The following is a 23,345-nucleotide window of genomic DNA, read 5'->3' on the forward strand; positions in this document are numbered from 1 at the left end:
ATCAAAAATAAACAATACTACTTCAAGATTTAAACCAATATTCCAATTTTCGCTCAAAATTATACTTAGCTTTAGGGAGCTCTCTGAAAACACTACCAAATATATACTACAATACTACTATAGTTTAATAAAGAAATAATACTATTGTATTGAATTTAACCATGTCAATACTGCACAGTCATTTTGTAATTACAGTCTCATAATGCAGTACAGTACAGTATATGTCTACCAGTCTTTACCCTTTCTTGTTTAGTTATTTTTAATAAATGCATTCTTAAAATTTACCTTAGCAGATGGCGCTGTGCAACTTGCAGTTTTAAAATAATACAATGTCGGTATACTTGATGAGGATGTTATGTTTGTTTCAAGTATAGCGATTTTGCAAAGTGTTGAAGAGTTTGTCTTAAAGGTGTAATTTGTGTGTGTGCAATTTGTATTGATGATCGGAATTACGGAGGAGTCGAAGATGTAAATAGTTTGGATATTAATTACAGAATGTATGTATTTTTAGAGTGCTCATAACTCGATGGAGCTTCCTCTAGTTAAGTCTTTGCAATGCCATTCTAACTGCATGTTATTACTATTATATTCCTAAACACTTTATGCAAGATGCCGATATAACACTTTTAAGTGTATAGTTTCAAGAATTTATAAGAACGATTGTTAATGCTAAATAAAATCTTTATTATAGATAAATATTTTTTATTGTAAGTTTCATTCTAGTGCAAATTTTTGACATTCGTGTGTAACAGCTCGTCCAGGTTAGGATATGCATAAAGTTTCAGAAAGTTATGTAATGCATTATCATTATACACATATCTACATTCATATAATATTATCTTGATGGACCTGTGTTTCCCTCGGGATTTCTCCATGGGTGCAGGTCAAAAAGATGCCTCCAACGATCTCGATCTTGAACATCTCTTCCATTTTATACGCATAGATTTCACTAGTGAATCTTCCTATCTTGTAGGTGGTCTTCCTGGTTTTCTGTTTATTCTTGGTTGCCAGTTGAGTATTCTATATGTCCATCTTGCTTTGATAGACTGCAGTTACCACATCTTTTATGCCTCATCTTTTTCTTATTTCCGTGTTTCTAACATATTCCATTTTGCTGATGTTACAAATCCTGCGTTCTATTGAGGCTGAGTTATTCTGAGATTCTCTTTTTGTCGTGTTCCATGTTTCTGATCCATATGCGAGGGATGGATTCATATAATATACATAGTATATATTATTATAATATAATAACATAATAAAATCACATGAACATGCTAATATGTACAGAGAAAGTTGCATAACATTAATTAGGAGCAATTAAAACAAAGTATTGTTTTTATGACTATTTCGCCTGCTTTCGTTTAGGAGTGCCCCCTTTTTGTGTGTGTGTGTGTGTGTCATTGGCTTCCTACTCAAAAATTCTTAGAGCATTACTGATGTATTATAGAGACAAATATATGCAGAATAATAGACGAAGAAATTTCGAACACACGTTGCTCAGATGTTGTTGGCCGTCTTCCTAACACATTACGGAAAGAAGACATCCAAGCAAGGTATTTCTGAAATTTCTTCCTCTAGTATTCTGCATATATTTGTCTCTATAATACATCAGTAATGCTCTAAGAATTTTTGAGTAGGAAGCCAAAAAAAGGGGTCACTCCTAAACGAAATCAGGCAAAATAGCCATAAAAATAATAGTTTTAAGAGGAGTAACACTGGAATTTCCAGAAATAATACCTATAAAACAAAGTAGTTAAATAACATTTTAATTTTTGTTTACATTTTACTCCTGAAACTGGATCTTTTTAATACCAATATGCAAAAATCAATAATTTATATTATTTTGAACAGAGCTTCCTCATTTCTGAATGAAAATAAATATTCTTTCATAAGAGTTTTGTATTTATTTGGGTTATTTTCATTTCTTATTGTTAAAGGTAGTGTTTTGAATATTTTCGCCTAAATAAGTAAAATGTTTGTGCATTGCTTCTTTATTTGCTTTAGGAACTGTATATTTTAGGCACTTATGTCTACTAAGGAAAGCATCTTGTGTGACTTTTACGTATTCGTTATCGTTTTTTTATGAATAGCAGGATCGTACATGCTTATAAATATCTAAGGGATAGTATGGTGTGTTTATTACACATTGCAGTATCCTTGTATTTGTTTCTAGTTAAGATTTGAATTACTTTATTCTGAGTCAAAACTAGAGGTTTCAGCTTAGTGCAATAGATTCCTCCACAACTTAAAATATCATATTGTAATGTGCTTTGAATTCAGACAGAATGTAATATTTTTAACATATTTAAATTTAATAATCTATTTAGGTCTGTTTAGCATAATCCTTACTTTATTTATGACATCAATAATATGCGGTTTCCAGCTTAAATTACTATCAATTTCTAATCCCAAGTAAGTTATTACATTGCCTTTTTTGTTTCCTCACAGTTGCAATTTGAATTTGTCTTCCGATTCCAATCATGCAAGATTAATTATACAGTGAAGTTCATTTTATCTATTTGTATTTCACAAATTAAAATTTACATATTTAGTTTTTGAGACATTCAGACTGAGTTTATTTGACTGGAACCAATTTGTTACTTTTAAAATATCAGCATTCACTGTGGTTTGTATTTGTTCGGCTGTGTCCATAGAGAAAATTAGCACTGTATCATCTGCAAAAGTATTTATTTTACTGTTTAGTGTAAGATTGTAGAAGTCATTGTTATAAATATTAAAACAAATTGGTCCTAAGACAGATCCTTGTGTTACACCCCAGTCTACTGTTTTGGAGCTGCTATAGCTGTTGTTTATTTTTACAATTTGTGATCTAGCATTTAAGTAGTTTTTGAACCAGTTGAGGGCAGTACCTCGTATTCCTATGACTTCTAATTTTTTTATTAACATTTCATGTGAACAGTGTCAAAAGCTTTGTATATATCTAAAAGTACTGCTAATATTAGTTTATGTTCATCTAGGGAGGTATAATAGAATACAGGATTCAGCTGGAAAGGAAAGGATTCTGTATAGAGGTCAACATGCATTTTTTAGAGTGGTTTGTTTTACAAATTTACAATAATAAGGTGACTACAGTTCTTGATAAACAACTGCATCTAAAATCCTCAACTTTGTTCCCATGGAGATAGATCCATCCACATTTTAGCAAGTCTCTGACTGTTGTCTTAGCCATTCCTAATCTTCTTCCGATACCTTTTGAACAACAATTCTTCACATTAATACTGGATCCAAATACTCAAACAGGATGACTTCTTCAATTCTTTCTCCATTAGCATACACTTGTTTCTCAGGAGCTACCCTCTCTGTATTTCCTTTGAGAACCATAATATTTGTTTTGCTAAGATTGAGTTGAAGTCTTCTGTTATTACTGATCTTGTTAGCATTGTCAAGAATTTGTCCTAGTTCTTCCTTGTCATTACAGAGGAGTACTATACCAGCAGTATATCTCAGATGCCTTCCTCCCATTCTAATTCCTGTCTTACCTGATGCTTCATGCATGATGTCCTCAGCATAAATACTAAACATGTGAGTTGAAACTACACATCCTTGCCTAACTCCTTTACCCACCTGAAGCCAATCAGTCAATCCAACACACCTGTTTTTTTACTTGCTTGCTCCCTGTACAAGTTGGCTGTCAACCTGATAGTGTATTGAAGAAAACCCTTTCTTTTCGTTACTCCCACAGTTTCACATGCTGAACACAGTCAAAAGCTGTAAAGTAGTCTAAGAAACATTTTACCAGAGGGAGTCTGAATTCTTTATACTTTTCTATGATCTGTCTACGGAAAAGGATCTTTCCTGAATCCTGCTTGTTCTTCAAGCATCTCTGCTTTAATCCTATTTTGCATGATCTTCAATAAAATTTTGCTTGCATGATATATTAAACTGATAGTTCCCTAGTTCTTGCATGCTGTCATATCTCCCTTCTTATGTAGTCTTAAGTCTAATAGAAGGTATCCTATCATTAACAGGGTTATAATCAAGAGCTGTCTTCAGTATCACAGCTACCCCATGATGCTTTAAGTTACCACCTCAGTAAACAATTAGTTTACTATTCTGTCTTTTGAAGTGACATTCTTTTCATCTGGTCTCTGTAATTCTCAAATGTCAATTTTATATTTATCCATCTCTTTACAGACAATCTCAAGAGTACCCATCTGAAGAAACTTAACATTTCATCTGCATGTGTAAAATTTCCTGCTAAGATTAATCCTGTACATTCTATGTTGCTCATTCACAATATCACTGACTTCTGTTCAAGACTTTAATATACTTCTCAAACAGAACCCTCTGCCCAAGCCCTGAACATGCTTCTGATTATTCTCTGTGACAACTGATGTAGCATGAGATGTATTACAAGGCACAACCATATTAGTATTTTGGAGTGAAGTCACTGCAAGAAGAAAGTAGTAGAGTTGAAGAGGCCCTTTCCACAGAAAATGAAACGAAATAGCAAAATGGGAAAGATTCAACCTCTAGTCCTCGAATACTCTGATAGCATTGGGTGGGGGGGAGCTAGAAGAGAAGAAAAAAAAAAGGGTGACTGACCATTTTACAGATTCTGTAACAGATGTATCGTTAACCTTTATTTTTTCGTTTCGTTGGCATATATTTATGCCATGAAAGGTTTATGTAAACCTATAGTACATTGAATGCATGGGTATGAGAAACCTATAGTGCAATCCTCAGCCTGTATGAGAAGTAAGAATTTTTTATTTTCTATTCTTGATTAAATTTACTTTTATTTTTACATAGACCGGAACTGCTGTTCTAGAAACTAAACATTTTACTTTTTCAAGGCACTTAGAACCTGCAATAAACAGCACGATGGTCCCACACTGCCAGAAGAATTCACTGACCAACCACCTAAGACATTACTATGATCAAATTCCATTTTTCACACGACTTCAATAGGAAATAACTTCCCACATTCTGAGTCTTCTCTTCATAAGCATTAGATAGGAGAGTATTAACTCGTAAAGTCATGAACTACCTGTATATATTCATCAGCCTTCATTTGTGACATTTAGCACGTATCTGCATACTTGAGAAAAACTGTATAGAAATATTTATGACTCATTTACCACTCTCCAAGTAAAAAACCTAGCTCTAACACCCTTGCTATCCATAGATGGCCCCTAGTCCTCCCACCACCAGTCCTGATCCCAAAAATATCCACTGACTTAATCCTATACAAACCTTTTAGCAATTTGAATGTCTCAATCATATCTCCTCTTTTCCACCTATCAACCAATTTCTACAACCCACAGATCTTCAACCTGTTCTCATAAGGTTCATTCCATAGACCTGTTATCATCTTGGTCACTCGCCTCTGGAAACTCTCAACCTCCTCCCCATCAAGAAAAAACCTAGGTGACCAAATCTGGGCACAGTTGTCAATATGAGGTCTTATTAAGGCTCGGTACAGAGGAAAATAACTTGCTTATCTCTGCTCGTCAAAGTATTCTTTAGCAACCAAGTGATTTGATGAGTTGATTTAGCCACTTTTGTGATGTGCCCCCTAAACTTCATCTCCCTATTTACCAACACTCCCAAGTCCCTGGCCTCATCAATTTCCTGGAGTACAGTTCCACCAGTGTGGTATACTGCTGCTAATCTTTTCACCCCAAAATGCATAACCTTACATTTTGTCACATTAAATTGACATCCATTCTCCTTAACCCAGACCTCCAATCTATCCGAATCATCCTGCAAGATTTTGACATCTTCTGCATTCACTATTGCCCTACCCAACTTTGCATAATCAGCGAACAAATGAACTATTCCTCTTAGATACTTCCTTATATCGTTAATGAACAAATTAAAAACCAGTGGTCCAAGAACAGAACCCTCTGGCACACCACTAGTCACAGGCTGTCTTTTGGACTCTAATCCTGAATAAACTACTCTCTGTAGTTTATTCAGGAAACTACCCACCTATCCATCTCACCAACACTATATCCATTCCCATATGTTGTAGTTTATGGATTAGAATTCCATGTGGTATCCTGTCAAATGCCTTAGCCAGGTCCAGCAGTATCACTGTAAACCCATATTACCCTTATCCAGTTCAGCAAGTTACTGAGGCATGATCTACCCTTCACACCTACCCTAAACATCTCACTAGTAGAGTCGCATATTGCTATTGTTGTTATATTTCTTTAAATTACTTAGTTTCTCAATGTTACATGTAAAGTCTTTCCTCTGTGTGTCACGTGATAGCCCCATGGTCGAGCCGAAACCAATGTGGCAGAGCCTTCATAATCTACCTCTCTTAAAGTTCTAAGAAATTTATATTTTTATGCTGTGCCACTTAGATCTCTTAAATTAAAATAAATCATGTTAATCAAGAAGTGAGTAAGAAGATGTACTGAAATAACACTAGATTTGCAATCATGACCTTAATCATATTCTAGAAATTTCCCGCTCAGATTCGTAGCAATTTTACAAGTGGTGCATCAGATTCCATACACAGACAATCTTGGTTAAAGGATAGCAAGGTTTATTAAACATTAAATATGCAGCTAGCAATACAAGAAAAGTTTCCATTCAAAGTAAGTTTAAAATCAAATCAATCAACATAAACACTCTCGATAGATATGATTATCAAGACACAATTTACCCTATGCAAATCACACAACTTATAAATTCCACATTACAATCCTAATACTAACAATCCATACTAATGTTATTCCTTAGGCTGAACCTCCTTAACATATACAACAATTCAATTTCGTTAAATGAGTATCCTTTCATGAGCTCCTATATAACCAAAATTATGCTATAATCCTGTCTTAAATATTCTATACTAGTCCTTCACTATCAAAGTTTCACTTCACATAACATTAAGTGTTCAGGTTATATACAAACAAAGAACAAATTTTCTACTTATCCACACACAATAGTTCCTCACTCTTGCTGCATCATCATCATCATCATCAGTTTGTCTTTTGTTCAATTGGACTTTCCTTCAGTTTCAGGGCTTAGAATTTTCCGATCATCGATATGCTCAAGTGATCTTTTCATGACCTCTCGGTCTCAGCCTTCGGGACGTGTATTTCTTCCAACTCTGAGCGGCATGGCCTGCTGCTGCCTCCTGGGAGTCCGTGACTAGGTTACCCGCAGAAACATCATCCGAGTGCTCAGGAATGGAGTTGCACCCGCAACCATCCAGCCAACGAAGACCCAGCACCAAGAGATCTGATCAACCACGAGGGGAAACGAAAAGAGAAGATAGCTGTGGGGGGGGCCCTAACCCTTTTATATCTCCTCCCTACCGGCCATCACTGTAACTTAGGTCATTCACCCAGGACATAATTTTTCATCACATGGGTCTGACCTCACAACATCTGTTCTCTCTCCGCTAGTTTTCTTCACATGCCGTGAGCACGCGACTGCCGGAGGCATCCGTCTGCTTGCCTCCGAACTTTGAGCTTTTGTTCACACAGGTTATCTTTGTTGTTTCTCTTGCAAATTATTTTACATCAAAGGTAATACAACTCTAAACCAATATTATTAACATACACTTATCATTGGCATATTTTCCTTATATATATTCTTTTCTTTTATCAAGTAAGCAATGTCTCCCTGAGTTATTTCACAATGCTTTTTTTTTTTTTTTAAACTAACGTATTCAATGTTATATGAAGTACACAACACATACCTAAAAAGAAGCATATATTTCAATTTCTTATAGGGTCATTGCCTTGTTAAATGATGATAAGTGGAATCTTAGTATTCTAAACTTATCAAGGTTTAACACTATCCCACCAACCACACAGACTGCACTAATCAATAATTCCTTTCTAATAATTATATACTATAATACTGCTATATTTGAATATAAAAAAATATTGTAGTGAATGTAAGAAAAGTAAATACTGTACGGTCATTTTATAATTTCATTAGGTTATATATAATATATATCTATTGAATTTTGTCCTTTCTCATTTTTTTTTTTTTTTTTTTTTTTTTTTTTTTTTTTTTTTTTGATGAATATATTCTTAAATTTTACCTCAGCAGGTGGTGCAGTGCAACATGTTATATGGTAATGGTGGTGTGTTGTTTCAAGTGAAGCAAGGAATAAGACGTCGAAAAGATTGTCTTAAAGATTTATTTTGGGTTTCAGCACCTTGCATTGGTGTTATGAATTACAGTGGAATCTAAGACATGATTAGTTTGGATATTAATTATAGAGTATTTATTTTTGAAGTGCACATAACTTGATAGATATTTCTTCAAGTTAAGAACATGCAATTCTGAATTTAAGTGATTTCACTGATGTTTAAAATTATATTATTACACACTTGATGCAAGATGTGGGAAGAAATTCATTTAACGTGATATGTAATAACAACTAGTGTCACGATAAAATTACAGGAATTTGCATTGCTGTCATCATTAACATTAGCTTTCAGTTCACTGAAGAGCATTGAAGGGAGCAGTGTGAAAAAAAAGTCGTGTAAAACGTTCTTGCATGAAATATGTGATTTGCAGGCAAGCATATCATTCTGTATTTTTAAATAAACAACTGGACAGACAACAACCATATTAATATCATTAATTAGAACTATCACGAAAGTAATAGAATATTTCCAATTTGTCTCCACATCAGTGTAACACAATCTTTCAAAATAATCTCAACTAAACTGATTCCTAAAAGTTTAATAAGTGATTGACAAACAACATTTCTGGATCATAAAAATCTAAGTGAATAAACTATATCGAGTTAATATGCTTGTTTGTTTGAACACGCTGTCTGTTCAGATACTGTCTGAAACTGTGTTTTTGTATAATGCACTGTCTATCATATACAAGGGTCTGCTGAAAAGTTGTGGTAATCGCCATGAAGAAATTGAGGTAGAAACATGTAACTTACACATTCATGTTGGAGGTTTAATGGAATAACAGCACTGAGAAAGGATTAAAACTAATTTTAATGCTTCCAATATTTCGTCTCCATCACGGATATATCTTCAGGGATTACAAAAACTTTTTGTAACAATACACACACACACACACAAATACAATGCACTAGTGAGTGAAACTAAAGTCCTATCTAGGTGGTGTGCCCTCTATGGGCATTTGCAGGTGGCCTAGGATGTAAAGAGGGATCTCTGATAATTAATGTTTCCCAAATTTTAGAACACATACACAACACTTTCCTTTCCAATGGCTACAGTGACTACAGAATTAAAAAAGCAATCAAGTCCTTTCCCATTCCTCAATCATCTCTTCAGAAGGACTTCAGAAATGCCATCACCATACCTTACATCTGTGGTACATCAGAAAAAATAGCCAGATCATTAAAAAAGTACAACCTCCATACAGCTTTTGAGCCCTACTGTAAACTTGCTACCCTTATTCATTTCACCAAAGACCAGCTCCCTCCTCTTTCGGTGCCTGGAGTATATAGAGTTCCTTGTTCCTGTAAACTGGCTTACTTTGGACAGAAAGGTAGATCAGCATCCATCCAGTTAGAAGAACACAAGTCATACATCTATAATCACTATTATGGTCAATCTGGTCTTGCAGACCATGTTTTGGATACAACTCACAGGGTCTCCTGGAAAAAAACCACTATGCTCCAACATAGTAAATTCAAAAAAGAAAGACTGTTTGTTGAATCTGCTTCTGCACTCAGGAATCAACTTAATTTAAACAAATATGGTTGCATTAAACTTCCTAAAATTTGGGAAACATTAATTATCAGAGATACCTCTTTACATCCTAGGCCTCCTGCAAATGCCCATAGAGGGCGCACCACCTAGATAGGACTTTAGTTTCGCTCACTAGTGTATTGTATTTGTGTATGTGTGTGTTGTTACAAAAAGTTTTTGTAATCCTTGAAGATGTCTCCGTGACGGAGATGAAATATTGGAAGCATTAAAGTTAGTTTTAATCCTTTCTCAGTGCTCTTAATATTCCATTAAACCTCCAACATGAATTCTTCACAGCACTTAAGCCTCAACACACTAACTTACACATTATTCTACATATTCCCCACTAAGTGCCATATACTTGTTATTACACTCCTTCATCATTTGCAATCCTCAGAAAAAAAAGTCTTTACCTTGTTGTACAAACCCATCCTCAATGGGGAGAGGTCTGGCAAATAGGGCAGGTGAGGCAGACATTGAAACCAAAAGTTGTGTATTGTCTGTTGGGTTTCTTGAGCAGTGTGAGCAGATGCCTTGTCCTTTAAAATGATATGCCCCTGATCGGTTTTCTGCTGTGTTTTTCCTTTGGTACCTCCTTCAGTTTCTTCAGAGTTGTTGAATAAACTGCTATTGTAACAATTTCACCTTTTATTTAGGTACTTACTTGGATAAGGATTACACCTTCCATATCCCAAAAGACAATGGCAAGAAACTTACCTGCTTCAAATTTTGGTTCGAAACTTCTTTGTACATGGAGAACATGTGTTTCTCTATTCCAATGGCTGTTTTTTTGTTTCTGGGTCATAGCCATGATCCTTGATGACAGACGAATACCAGCTTGTATTGTGACTGTTTCATCAACCATCACAATAAGAGCCAAAAAATGTGCACCTGCTTTTTCAGAATTGGAACCCACTTGGCTATAAGCTTTCAGTGTCCAGATGTGGATAATGTTCCCAACTCATTCTCTGGATATCCCCACAGTCTCTGCAATGTTTTTGGCTGGTATTTGTCTATCATCAGTGATCATGGCATGCACTGCATCAATGTTCTCATGTGTGATCGGTGGAGGTTTTTCCTGTCTCAGGATGCTGAAGTTTAAACTTGTCCATCCATCTGGAAACTATTGGAAGTGCTGGGCCGCAGTCTGCTAAATTGTCACGTAAAATTTAGTGAATCTCACTTTCCTTGCAGCATGAGAAATTTGATGACAGCCCTCACCTCTGTCTTAGAATTTCGTCACAAGCTCTGACATGTCTTCTTAAAATGAAGACTTAAAATTATTACAATCTGATGGAACATGTTTGAGTTAATGAGATTTAAGATATGACTACAACAATGTTCTTTCTTGTAGTTATATCAGTTGCTTTAATATTGTTTTGTTGTAGGTGTTTATCAGAATTTTTCATAACCGCCCCTCATACTATGAAAGGACAACTGTTGTTTCCTTACATTTTCCTTCTGTCATAGTATATGTGGTTTCGGAGATTTCTTCATTAATATGTGTTTTTTGCTGGGCAAGGCCATATATCGTAGCAAAGTGGAAGTTCTTAGTGGCTTGGATTTATACTGGCTTTTATATCGTATCTTGTTGAAGTGACCTCATATATAAGAGAGAATCTTTGCATTTTTAAGAAGACTGGTGTTTGGCAAACAATAGCACAAGCTGACTCGAATGATATTATCCTTTAATTATCCACATTACTCTAAGGTGTTGAACTTGATCTTTTCTCGGATTTTCTTAGATTTCAGTGTATTTTTCTAAATGGGTGCAATATATGATATCATTGGTAAGAGCTCCTTTATATATTGTGTTCTGTGCTTGATGGCCTAATCCCCAGTTTATCCAGTTATGTAGATGTTAAGCGATGGAAAATTGTTCATGAGGTAGGATGACATACAAATGTGTTACTGTTTAAAACATCAGACGACTTCAACAAACAAAACGAAATAAACCAGTAACCTTAAACTAAGTGCTACCCTTCTGTGGCATAACTGAAACAGGGCTGTTCCAAATGTATATGACCTACCACTTCAATCATTTGAATATAGGTGTGACTGTCAACCGTAAAAAAGACTATAAAATGTAACCTCTATAAACACTTTTTTTATATAATGCTCAAACCCATACTTTGTAAACTTATATACCATACAAATATTAGATGATTAAGGAGAAATTTCAATAATTTTATGTTTATCTTCTCAGAAAATGAACGATATGTACATATACTGGTAGTGAGATATGAATTGAATAGCCTGAAATAGGTCGATATTCTCATGTTAATTATGATACCATTCAATACCGTTGGGATAATAACAGTCCCGGCAGTATACCAGTATAAGTTCATCTTGGTAAGTTCTTTTATGTTGTAAATCCAACTCTTTTGTGGTCTTCTTCTCATTCCCTCAATCTTCCACAACATCATTGCCTTTTCCAATGATCCATCAGCTCACATAATATGACCAAAGTACAGTCAGGTCTCTTTTTATGCGGTAGATACATTCCACAGAAAACCGCATATAAAAAATTGCACAAAAAAAGGGCCTAACTCACGTTAAAAAATTAGGGATACATTCCATAATTTTCTAAAACTGAAGCAATAAATTAAAATAAACCTAAAATCGCGTTAAAAAGTTTATGAAAATTCAGGAAAATAAAAATGCCTAAGTTTGTTTTAAAACTTTATTCATTTAATTTTATTGAAAAGTAACAATTTTTTTTTTTTTTTTTTTTACATTTTGTCATCAGAATTATCATTGCTATTAGACAATATTCGGCAACGTTTGCGAACTGGTGCAGAATCACTTTCATCACCAGAAGAGATAGTCAGTGCATCATATCTGTATGGTAAAGGCAATGGTTCTTCACAAACAGAATTAGCTTCACCCTCATTCTGTGCTGATTTTTTTTCTTCTGACAATGTAATCAGTGATTAAACTTTGCGATGATCATTTCACTAATTTTTTTATACAGCTGGTGATAACCAGGCATACATTTCTTCAGCTCATGTTGGAATTTAAAGGCTCCTTCAGAATTTGTGTCATTAACAAGAAAATGATTTTCTAATTTATTGCACACTTCAAGACCTTCTCGAATTATATTTGCAGTGAGGGGGACATGTTTTTCTTCCACTTCACTGTCGTTTTCTGGATCTTTGATGATATCTAAAGTTAATCGATATCCAATAATATCATCATCACTTAAGGCATTATTCACAAGCAATTCGTCTCCATCGTTCTGGCTAAATGTATCAAAACCTTCCCCACCAATTTCATGTGCCAAAGTAATGATTTCAGCTCATAATGTAGATGTTTGCATCACATCCAGGCCAAGCTGCTTTCCAGCAGGCATGTAAAGTTTGTGGTCTTATTTCAGCGATAGCAGATGCAACATGATTTAAGCAGTCCAAAATAGAACATTTTTTCCAAACGTCAGTTACTGTTAATGATTCATTTTCTAGTTTATCCAATATAAATTGAAAAGCGTGCTTAACATAATATTTTTTAAAAGTAGCAATTATGCCTTGATCTAATGGCTGAATAATGCTTGTTGAATTGGTGGAAAAAACACTACCTGCACATTTGGATGTTCTAAATGTGGATGACTTGTGGCATTGTCATAGATTAATAAAACTTTAAAATTGAGAGCTTTTTGCTTCATATGTTTCTATTTCTGGTACAAAGCAATTATTGAACCATTCAGTAAATACAGCAGTTGTTACCCAGGCCTTTGTATTAGCCATCCAGTGTACCGGCAGCTGTTTTAGATCTTTGCCTTTTAGAGCACGTGGTCTTAGAAATCGATTTACTAGGAGGGGTTTCAACATTTGATCTCCTGATGCATTTCTACAAAGTAACAACGTTACTTGATCTTTGCTTGCTTTAAACCCACTTGCTTTTTACTCAGACTTTGCGATGTAAGTTCGACTAGGCATTTTCTTCCAAAACAATCCTGTTTCGTCAGAGTTAAACACTTGATCAAGACAATATCCACCATCTTCAATAATTTTAGCTAACTTCTCTTGAAAATGTTTGGCTGCTGCAGCAGCCTTGCCTGTAATCTTCACCTTATGAAGTGCATTCCTTTTTAAAAATCCAATCAGCCATCCTTTGCTAGCTGAAAATTCTTTATCAGCCTGGGAAGCGGAATTAGACAGCTCCAATTGCTTCATCTGTTCATAAAACCGAAGAGCTTTTTGTTTAATTAAATAACCACGTATAGGAATTCTTCTTTGAGTTAATCCAAATTCTTCTTCAATCCAAATTACTAGCGCTTGTTCTGTGTTTTCTAATAAAGCATCTCTTGAGTACGATGATAATTTGTCACTTTGTTTTGTGCCAGATGACAGATTTTCTTATTGTGACTTCATTCTTTTTAATTGCTTTTTTAGTATATTCGCCTAAATTAAAATGTTTACCAATCGCTGTAGATCCCTCTCTTTTTGCTAAGCGATCTAAAATTGCAATTTTCATTTCCAAAGAAATTGCTTTTCTTTGGTGCTTTTTTTTCTCCATTGGGCCAAATTAAATCTTTAAAATAAATAACAATTAGCAAAATTTAGACTTTCGATAATAAAAAGACAAACACTTACGTGCAAAATTAAACTTCACGAACACTCACTGCTTACACGTTATTACATTACGCCAGAATGTGCTGCAGCACGCTGTTCATTATGTACAACGGCGATGAACGAATTGGCCAACAACGTGCAAAATCACTTGCTTTATAGGTAAAATTTTCCAACTGTTATACAAGCAAAATAGTTACCACTTTAAAAACTACGATATAAATCAAACTACAAAGAACATAAAAAGAGAAGTTAATTTTCCGCCATGTAATAATAAACAACTGATCCCACAAAATGGATTAATTACCCCAGGGTTTCCCGAACTATGTTCTGTGGAAGATGAATAAGTGTTCTGCGAGCAGTTCTCCTGGAATTTATCATTTTAGTTTTCTAAGCATTTTTTATGAATAAATACGTTATAGCAGAAATATTCTGAGGAGAATAACATTCATGAATATGTCGAAAAGACTCAGACCCTTCTAAATGACATCTGTCTAGCAAATGTTAGTGACCAAGCCATGTATTTTTAAATGTGGAAGTATTTATGAATTATCGTTAATTTTCACATTGAAACCTTTCAACATTCAGGAATGGGAATACCGCTGTTTATGACCAGTCATAAAAATTGCCAGCAAGCCGATTACAACAATGTGCGCTGTATCCTCTTTTCTCAAACCTGAATGAAATAACATCTGTGTTGCAAATGCTAGTGACCAATCGGGAAGGAAGTATAAAGAAAATTTTTCCACTGAAATTGAAGATGAAGGTAGTCTGTATCCGGTTCTCAGATCTAGTAATATTGAATACTTTCTTCACAAGTTCGTATTGTAGGGTGAAAGTGCTTGTTTCGAAACCGTAGTACCGTAATTTTTTAAAAGTAATAGGCCTACAGATTTAAATTTTAATATGAATAAGAGACAAGGGATTTTGTTTAATTTTGGTGTTAAGAAATCTCTTATTTGAAGGTGTTTGTGATGAAGGTGTTTGTGATGTTTGTGTTTGTGAAAAAATCAAAACCAGGTAACACAACCTCATCGGAAGAATCAAAAGCTGATGAAATGGAGACCAAAACAACAATACAGGAAGAGGCTGAAGAATTTTCTGTAGAAGAAATCAAACTAGTTATGGGTGAAAATATGTTTAACAATGGGATTGCAATAATAAAGAAATGGAGAGGACCCATCGAATCTGCAGACAGTGTATTCTTAACAATGTACAGAGAAGATGGGCCAACGTTCCTCCTTTGGAAAGGAATTATAAGTATGAAATGGAAGGATATCTATATCGAGGACATAGCCACGGCTGTGCCCAGCCAGGTAATGGGTCATCTGGCCTGACAGAGGTCGAGAGTAAGTACTTCTGCAAAACTGAGAAAGTGAACAGAATCAGAGATCAAAGAAGACCCTGAGTAGTTTGGACGTAAATACTTCCAAGGGTTACAACAGCTAGGAAAGTTCAGTTAGTTCATGCAGGAGGGGGTAAAAAAAAGAAAAAAGGGGAAAAAAAATTTCACTTGCCCCAACAGGTTTATGATTATTAGTCCCCTGGAGTGGGGGTAGACCTGAGAACCCAGGCTGGGAAGGCTTACGTCGAGGCGGTGCAGCTCCTTGTGGGCTGCATCACTCGGGCCGGGCTCTTCCCACAACTCTCGGTTCTCTGGTTGATAAAGTCCACCTCAATACGGATCCCGCTATCGCAGTTTTTTTATTATTTTTTATTTTTTTCAGTTGTAAAGCATAGTTTAAGAATAATCTAAGTTCCAAATTTTAACAAACATTTTTCTTTTTTTTTTTAGGGGTTACTAGATGACGTCTCCAGACACCTGGATGAATGTAATCGAAAGTTATGTTTTTTCAGGTAAAGTGAAGTGTAAATTTTAAGTTTTTTTTTCGAACAGGTGTAAGGAGATTATGTTTTACAAACATTTTAGCCACAACCTCTAGGTTATACAGCTAAACAGGTTGACTGAGGCCTCTTTTTACCTCCTACTATCCTACTCTACCTTTCTTTAACTTCCCCTATTACTACCTGCTGACCCTCAGCAATCTTTATACTCCAAAGGCCGATGATGAAAGACATGAACTCCCATTCTACCTCAATAAAGGTCAAAACTAGTCTGGGTAGTGGCCCTTCCCTTAATGCATAACATTAGACATATCTACAAGGAGATGTGTTTTGCATTATGGGAGATACTGAGATAGAAGTGATAATAGCTTGCTCCACCTTTGCAAGGAGCCGCCCTGGTGTTGCACCACCTTACCCCAGTCCTGAAGATACTTTCAGGTGCAAACTTTGTTTGCTCACACTTGGATAAAGGATTAAACTAAATTTATTATATTCTAACCAAGTGAAAAATAAACTTTCAACATCTTTCTCTAAATCCAGAGTAATTTATTAAAAAGGTGGCACACCATTTGGCAACTCCTATAGGTAGAGATGACCTTGCTAATGCTTCTGGCTGGTATCTCCACTTGGGCCTGGCTCCCACTGAAGAGACCTCAATAAAGGTCGAAACTAGTCTGGGTAGTGGCCCTTCCCTTAATGCATAATATTAGACATATCTGCAAGGAGATGTGTTTTGCATTATGGGAGATACTGAGATAGGAGTGATAGTAGCTTGCTCCACCTTTGTAAGGAGTCGCCCTGGTGTTGCACCACCTTATCCCAGTGCTGAAGATACTTTCAGGTGCAAACTTTGTTTGCTCACATTTGGATAAAGGATTAAACTAAATTTATTACAGCACACAGGAGAAAATGTCTGCATTCACTTGTAAATACTTATAATAATATTATAAATTTTTGGTGATAAGAATGGAATGTCGATGAAAATCTGCACAAATTAATTTAATGATGTTTATGGTTAATTAATTATTAATGATCAATTATTAATTAATAGTAATATATCAGCTAAATTAACACTTAATATATTACAAAATAACCAAGGTGTTCTATGAAAATTTCAGGATTTGTGACGTGTTCTGCTGTAGGATAAGTTTTGGAAACGCTGGATTACCCTATTATCGGAATGCATTCTCCTTCTGTTGACATGCGCAGAAGTGTCGAAAGGTCTCGTATCTGTGGGCGTACTATACCGCATAACTTCAAATCCGCATAAAAAGAGACCCAAGTGTACATCAACTTCTGTTTACTGGTCATCGTCTCCAAGGAGCATACCATCTTTATATTCTCTAAAAACTTCTAATTAGTGATTGTTGCAGTCTATGGAATTCTTAATAGTCTTCTCCACACCCATAAATCAGTTGAATCAATTTGCTTTCTGTCTTTCTTCTTAATAATCCAGCTTTCACATCTATACATCACTATTGTAAATACCATTGCTTCATCATCATCATCATCAAATTCCTGCCATGTACCCTCAAGGGGTGTACAGGATATGACAGTACTACATGAAAAAATTACATCATTACTAACTTCCTATCTACAATTTTCCTCCAAATCAGTCTGTTACTTGTCAAGACTCCAACATTATCAGATCTTATATTTCTATCGTCTAAGGCACTTTGTACCGTATCAATCCACCTATATCTTGGTCTTCCTCTGGGTCGTTTTCCTGCCAACCTGGCAGAGAACACTTGTTTTGCTAATCTTTCCTCTCCCATTCTATTTAAGTGACCATACCATCTGAGATTAGCTTTGCTAACGCATTCCTGGATGCTGACAATGTCAAGTTCTTTCCTAATATCCTCATTTTTAATATGATATTGCCATTGATGCCATCTGTTCACGCCTCTAATCTTTCTCAGGACTCTCATATCTGCGGTCTCTAGTCTTTGGTCAAGTGTTTTACTTCTGACACAGCTCTCAGATCCATAAGTTAAAATTGGTTTGAACACAGTCTTGTATACAGCTAATTTAGTGTTCTGACTAATTTCTTTCTTATTCCATATGAATTTATTCAATTGACTTCCCACGATACCAGCTTTGCTTATTCTGTTGTCTATTTCTATATTTAGTTTACCATCTTCAGTAAAAATTGTGCCTAAGTAGCTGAAATGTTTTACTTGTTCCACAGGTTCTCCATTCACAACACAGTTGACATTTTCAATGATTCTGCCTATTTTCATTGTCTTTGTCTTTTTATTGCTGACCTTCATATCATATCTATTACAACAGCTATTCAATTTAGTCAGAGAATCTTGCAGACTTGTAGCGGATTTATTTAGAAGTATAACATCATCCGCATAAAGCAAAGAGCTGACATTAACATCTCCAATTTTGATATCAGGTTTAATACCACATTCCTTCATAATGTGATCCATATAGATAATGAATAACAGAGGGGATAATGTACATCCTTGTCTCACACCAGATTTAACATTAAACCATCTTCCTGTACTTCCTTCAATTCTAACTGCTGACTCACAACTCAAATAAAGACTAAGTATTGCTTGATATAATGCCCCATTGACACCATATAACTGCAGCGTATTGAATAGCTTCTCTCTTGGCACCTTGTCATATGCCTTTTCCAATTGCTTTGACAATTCTAACTTTTGTGGCCTTACTCACACCTCTATCATTCATAATTTTTGTCAGATTTAACTTTGCTTTTTTTCCCGATGACTATCCTCTTAATTTCATCTTCACAATTACCATCATTTCTGATTCTGATCCACAGTGAATCATAATTTTTGACAATTTTTATTTAACTCCTATTATAAATTCATTTGAATTGCCAGAAGCCATCACTTTGGTTTTGCTGATATTTAAATTAATCCCAGTTTTGTTAAATTTCATCTTAATACAATCGACTGCTCCAAATCTTCCTTAGTTTTTGCTATGAGGGGTTGTATCATCTACATATATTAAATTATTTTTCTGCTACAATATTAATTTCAGCTGGATCTTTGTCTAAATTAGCCATTCTCATAATATATTTACTATAAATATTAAAAATGGTAGGGTGACAGTATACAACCCTGCAGCATCCTTTTTTCCACTCAAATGTTGTATGTTTCTCCAAAGACTGTTCTTACCGAAGGCTTCGTTCATGCAGCTCTCTTATCAAGAAAATTAGATGTTCCAGTATTCCTGTTAATCTCAATACAATCCACAGTCTGTTGAGTGATCCACACTATCAAAAGTTTCTTATAATCATTAAAACAGATGAATAGTTCATTCTGAAATTCTCCTGTTCTTTCATAATCCACTTCATGTTTTCGATTTGGTCTCTGCCTGTCCTAAATCCTTCCTGTTCCTGTGTTATTTCTCTATTCACATATGGTTCCAACTTTTGTTGGATCACTCACAGCATAACTTTACTAGCAAGTGAAATTAAAGCGATAATTCTATAATTCTCACAATCTCTGGGATTTGATATTTTGGGAATTGGGGTGAATACTGATGTTTTCCGATCTCTAGGCTAGTATATTTTCTTCCAAACGTAGACAAATTTCAGGCAATATAATCATTACATCATCACCAGCTGCTCTCAATAATTCCACTGCACACTATCAGCTCCAGGAGCTTCAGTTTCCTTGCATCTTTTGTTTAGATGTTTTTCCTTATCTTTCCTAGCCTGTCTTTAGAAATCTGCACTTAGTTGTCAAATTTCCTAATTTTCTTTGTTTCTCTGAAGTTTAATTTTTCTTCGTTCCTCTTCTTCTGACAACCATTTACAATTTTTTTTTCTTGTTGCTTTTTTTTTTTAATCTCCTTTGCCTTCTATTAATTTACAGTTTGCTTCTCCTCATAGTTCTAATTCTCTTGCCCTCTTCACAAAACTTTTTGATTTTTTCTGAATTTTACTTTAAATGCTTCATTTATAGGATTTAAATCAAATCTTATCAGATTTGATTCTGTTTGTCCTTTTATTTCTTCTAGGCCCTTAATTTCAGTTTATCAGCTATCAATAATTCATGATCTGTCCCACAGTCGGCACCAGATAAAATCCATGTGTCCAAACTTCTTTTAATATTGTTGAACAAAGTGTTTGCAATAAAGAAACTGTTCTCAACCAATCTCCTGCTTCACTCCTCAGTCCAAACCAAAATTTACAACGATGCCTTGTTCTCCTTTTCATTCAGGTTTGCATTGCAATCACCTGATATCAAAAGAAAATCTGTTTTATCAATACTATATTGAACTTGTTGCAGACTGCTGTAAAATTCTTCTACGTCATCTTCACTTCAGTCTGTAGTAGATGCATTCACCTGTATGAGTGTAATATTCACTGGATATGCCAAACCAAAATTTACAACGATGCCTTATTCTCCTTTTCATTCAGGTTTGCATTCCAATCACCTGATATCAAAAGAAAATCTGTTTTATCAATACTATATTGAACTTGTTGCAGACTGCTGTAAAATTCTTCTACGTCATCTTCACTTCAGTCTGTAGTAGATGCATTCACCTGTATGAGTGTAATATTCACTGGATATGCCATTAGTCTGATTAGAATTATCCTATCATAACTGGGTTGTAAGCCAAAATGTATATTTTCTATTTTCTTCTAACTATGAATGCTACTCCATATCTTCAAAGGATTTTCATGTCCAGATTAATATATCATGAAATCATCGGTATCAAAGTGACTCATTCCTCTCCTTCTCAGTTCACCGATTGCTGACATCTTAATTCAAGTTTTTAATTCTTTCTTCACTAGTGTCAGTTTTCCTTCATACATACTGCTTACATTCCATGTTCTTATTGTACGTAAATCAGTACAGCAGAGGCATCTTCTTCTGAGATTAACAATATCAGAAGTTGAACTTCCAGAAGGCTTTAATTCATCTTCATCATTCTTATTAACTTCATTGGAAGTTCCTCTTCCTCAGTACCCATTTCAATGCCTTCCGACCTGGACATTGCATCTTCCAGCACTATATCATAGTCACTTAAACCTCTGGTCATAAGATTTTCTTGGCAAAATATATACAAAAGTGGTTTGCCATTGCCTTCATTTGTGTTTGTTTAGTTTACAAGGTAAGCAGAAATTAAAAAGTAAATTTATAAAATGAGCCCAGTAAGAATCTCTGTAATTTAGTTTTTGAAAATGCCTATAAAAATCACAGTAAATGCTTAAAGGAAAAAAATAAAGTATACAAAAGAAGAAAAAAGTAAAGGATGAAGGTTGATAAATGCCATAACTAGAAATACCAGACAAAATAAACATGACTTCCTAGAGGGCTATGATGACTTAGCTGTTCTTGTGGAAATGAATAATCAATTTTACTAACTGGTAATTCTGTTTTTGGCTGTACAGACAGGGTGAAGTACATAAGTCACCTCCCCTGAATAAATAATTCATTTTGGACTACTTCTGGGATCAGTAGAATTGCCTATTACTAATAGAAAGAGCCATATGGCTTCATTTAAGTGATATAAAATTAAATAGGCAAAGCGGATATTAGATCTAACATGATTTCAAATCCGAAATGTTTCTAGAAACTATGAAAGTTTCATAAGTTGAACTAAGAGCTTATGAGAATACAATCATCGACATCCCAGAGTTGAACTGCCTACTTGACTTAAGTAGCTAAGGCAACTCGGGGATGCCAATGAATGTATCTCGTAAGCCCTCAGGTCAACTTACAAAACTTTCTTAGTTTCTACAAACATTCCGCTTTGAGATAGTGTTGAATCTAAGATCCACTTTTCTCATGTAATTATAAATTGTTTATTTCCAGAATTTTCCATTTAATATCTTCCGACTGGGGTTGACTGCAGATAATAAAATGTGAATTGCTAACCCACATAAAGGGAGGACTACCAAACCTACATTCCGTACATCATACAGCTCCCCAGGTAGTAATTTTAGAACTACTTTTTTCTTAGATATTACTTCTGCATGATGAACGTATTTCTTCAAAGTTTTCCAATATTTCTATCAACATATTTTTAATTAACATCATACATTAAGATGCTGTTAATATTCAGCTGTATAGTTTTTACTTAATTATGGTAGAACTGTTGGGTGGAGATTACTACATAAATATTCTTCCTCTGACACCAAATGGAGTAATCAGGGCTACATCCATTACTAGATTCTTCATATTCAGCTAGCGACCTGTCTGCCAGCTTCTTAACATTTTGATGTAGAAACTATTTATATAATATAATACAGAAAAAGAGAGCCAAAAGGCTTTACTTCGGCAATGCAAAATTATTCTAGTTAAGTGGATATTGAATCCAACATTATTTCAAAGCCGAATATAGACACTATAAAAGTTTCAGCGGATCCAAGCATAAGCAAACCTTTCTTGACAGGGGCAACTCGTAGTAAAGATGGAGTAAACTCTGATCACTATCCTTAATGTTTCCCATAATGTAAAACTAATGTAGAACTCTCAGAACCAGTTGGCTCTGCACCGTCGCAGGCTCACTCCGCCACTGAGCAGAGCAGCTCATATCTCATTATAGGAGTAACAGACTCACCCTGCCACTGAGAAGAACTCAGAACCGCTTGGCTCTGCACCGTGGCAGGCTCACTCGACCACAGAGCAGAGCCACTCATATCTCATCTGAGGGGTAACAGTAACAGGCTCACCCTGCCACTGAGAAGAACTCTCAGAACCGATCGGCTCTGCACCGTGACAGTTTCACCCCACCACCGAGCAGAGCCGCTCATATCTCATCCGAGGGTAAACAGGAACAGCCATGCCTCAGTTAACTTCACAGGCTACAGCATTGCCATTCATTACCCCCACCTAAGACCTGGCTGTCACCCAGGTCTTGGGTGGGGGGTAATGAATGGCTGTTGCTGTCACCCAGGACCTGAGTGACAGCAACAGCCGAACCTCAGTTAAAACTTCATGGGTTACAGCATTGCCATTCATCACCCAAGCTTCCAACCGGTTTCGACCTTTGTTGAGGGCTCATCAGTGGGAGCCAGACCCAAATGTAAATAAATACTGAGGTTGAAGTGATGTAGAACTTATATACATTACCATACGAGTTGCTAAAAAAGGGTGTCACATCACAAAAGGCACCAAGAATTACTGAAAAAGAGCCAAAAGGCCTTCGGCAATGCAAAATTATTCAAATTAAATGGATATTGAATCCAACATTATTTCAAAGCTGAATAGAGAAACTACAAGAGTTTCATGCCGAATATAAAAACTATAAAAGTTTCGGCGGA

General features: G+C 35.3%; 1 protein-coding gene across 1 annotated transcript in view; it reads left to right on the top strand.

The window, feature by feature from the left end:
- Window positions 1–403: 403 nt before the first annotated feature.
- LOC150098476 (uncharacterized) overlaps window positions 404–23,345 on the top strand; it is a 44,309-nt gene continuing 21,367 nt past the window's right edge. Inside the window, exons 1-2 of the mRNA XM_090405198.1 lie at window positions 404–497; window positions 16,041–16,102. The gene's annotated coding sequence lies outside the window, so the exon portion shown is untranslated. The remainder of the gene's footprint in view (window positions 498–16,040; window positions 16,103–23,345) is intronic.

The sequence above is a fragment of the Typopeltis vanoorti genome, chromosome 15, assembly GCF_054136105.1.
Source record: "Typopeltis vanoorti isolate ZY-2024b chromosome 15, IOZ_Tvanoo_1.0, whole genome shotgun sequence".
Lineage (NCBI taxonomy): Eukaryota > Metazoa > Arthropoda > Arachnida > Uropygi > Thelyphonidae > Typopeltis > Typopeltis vanoorti.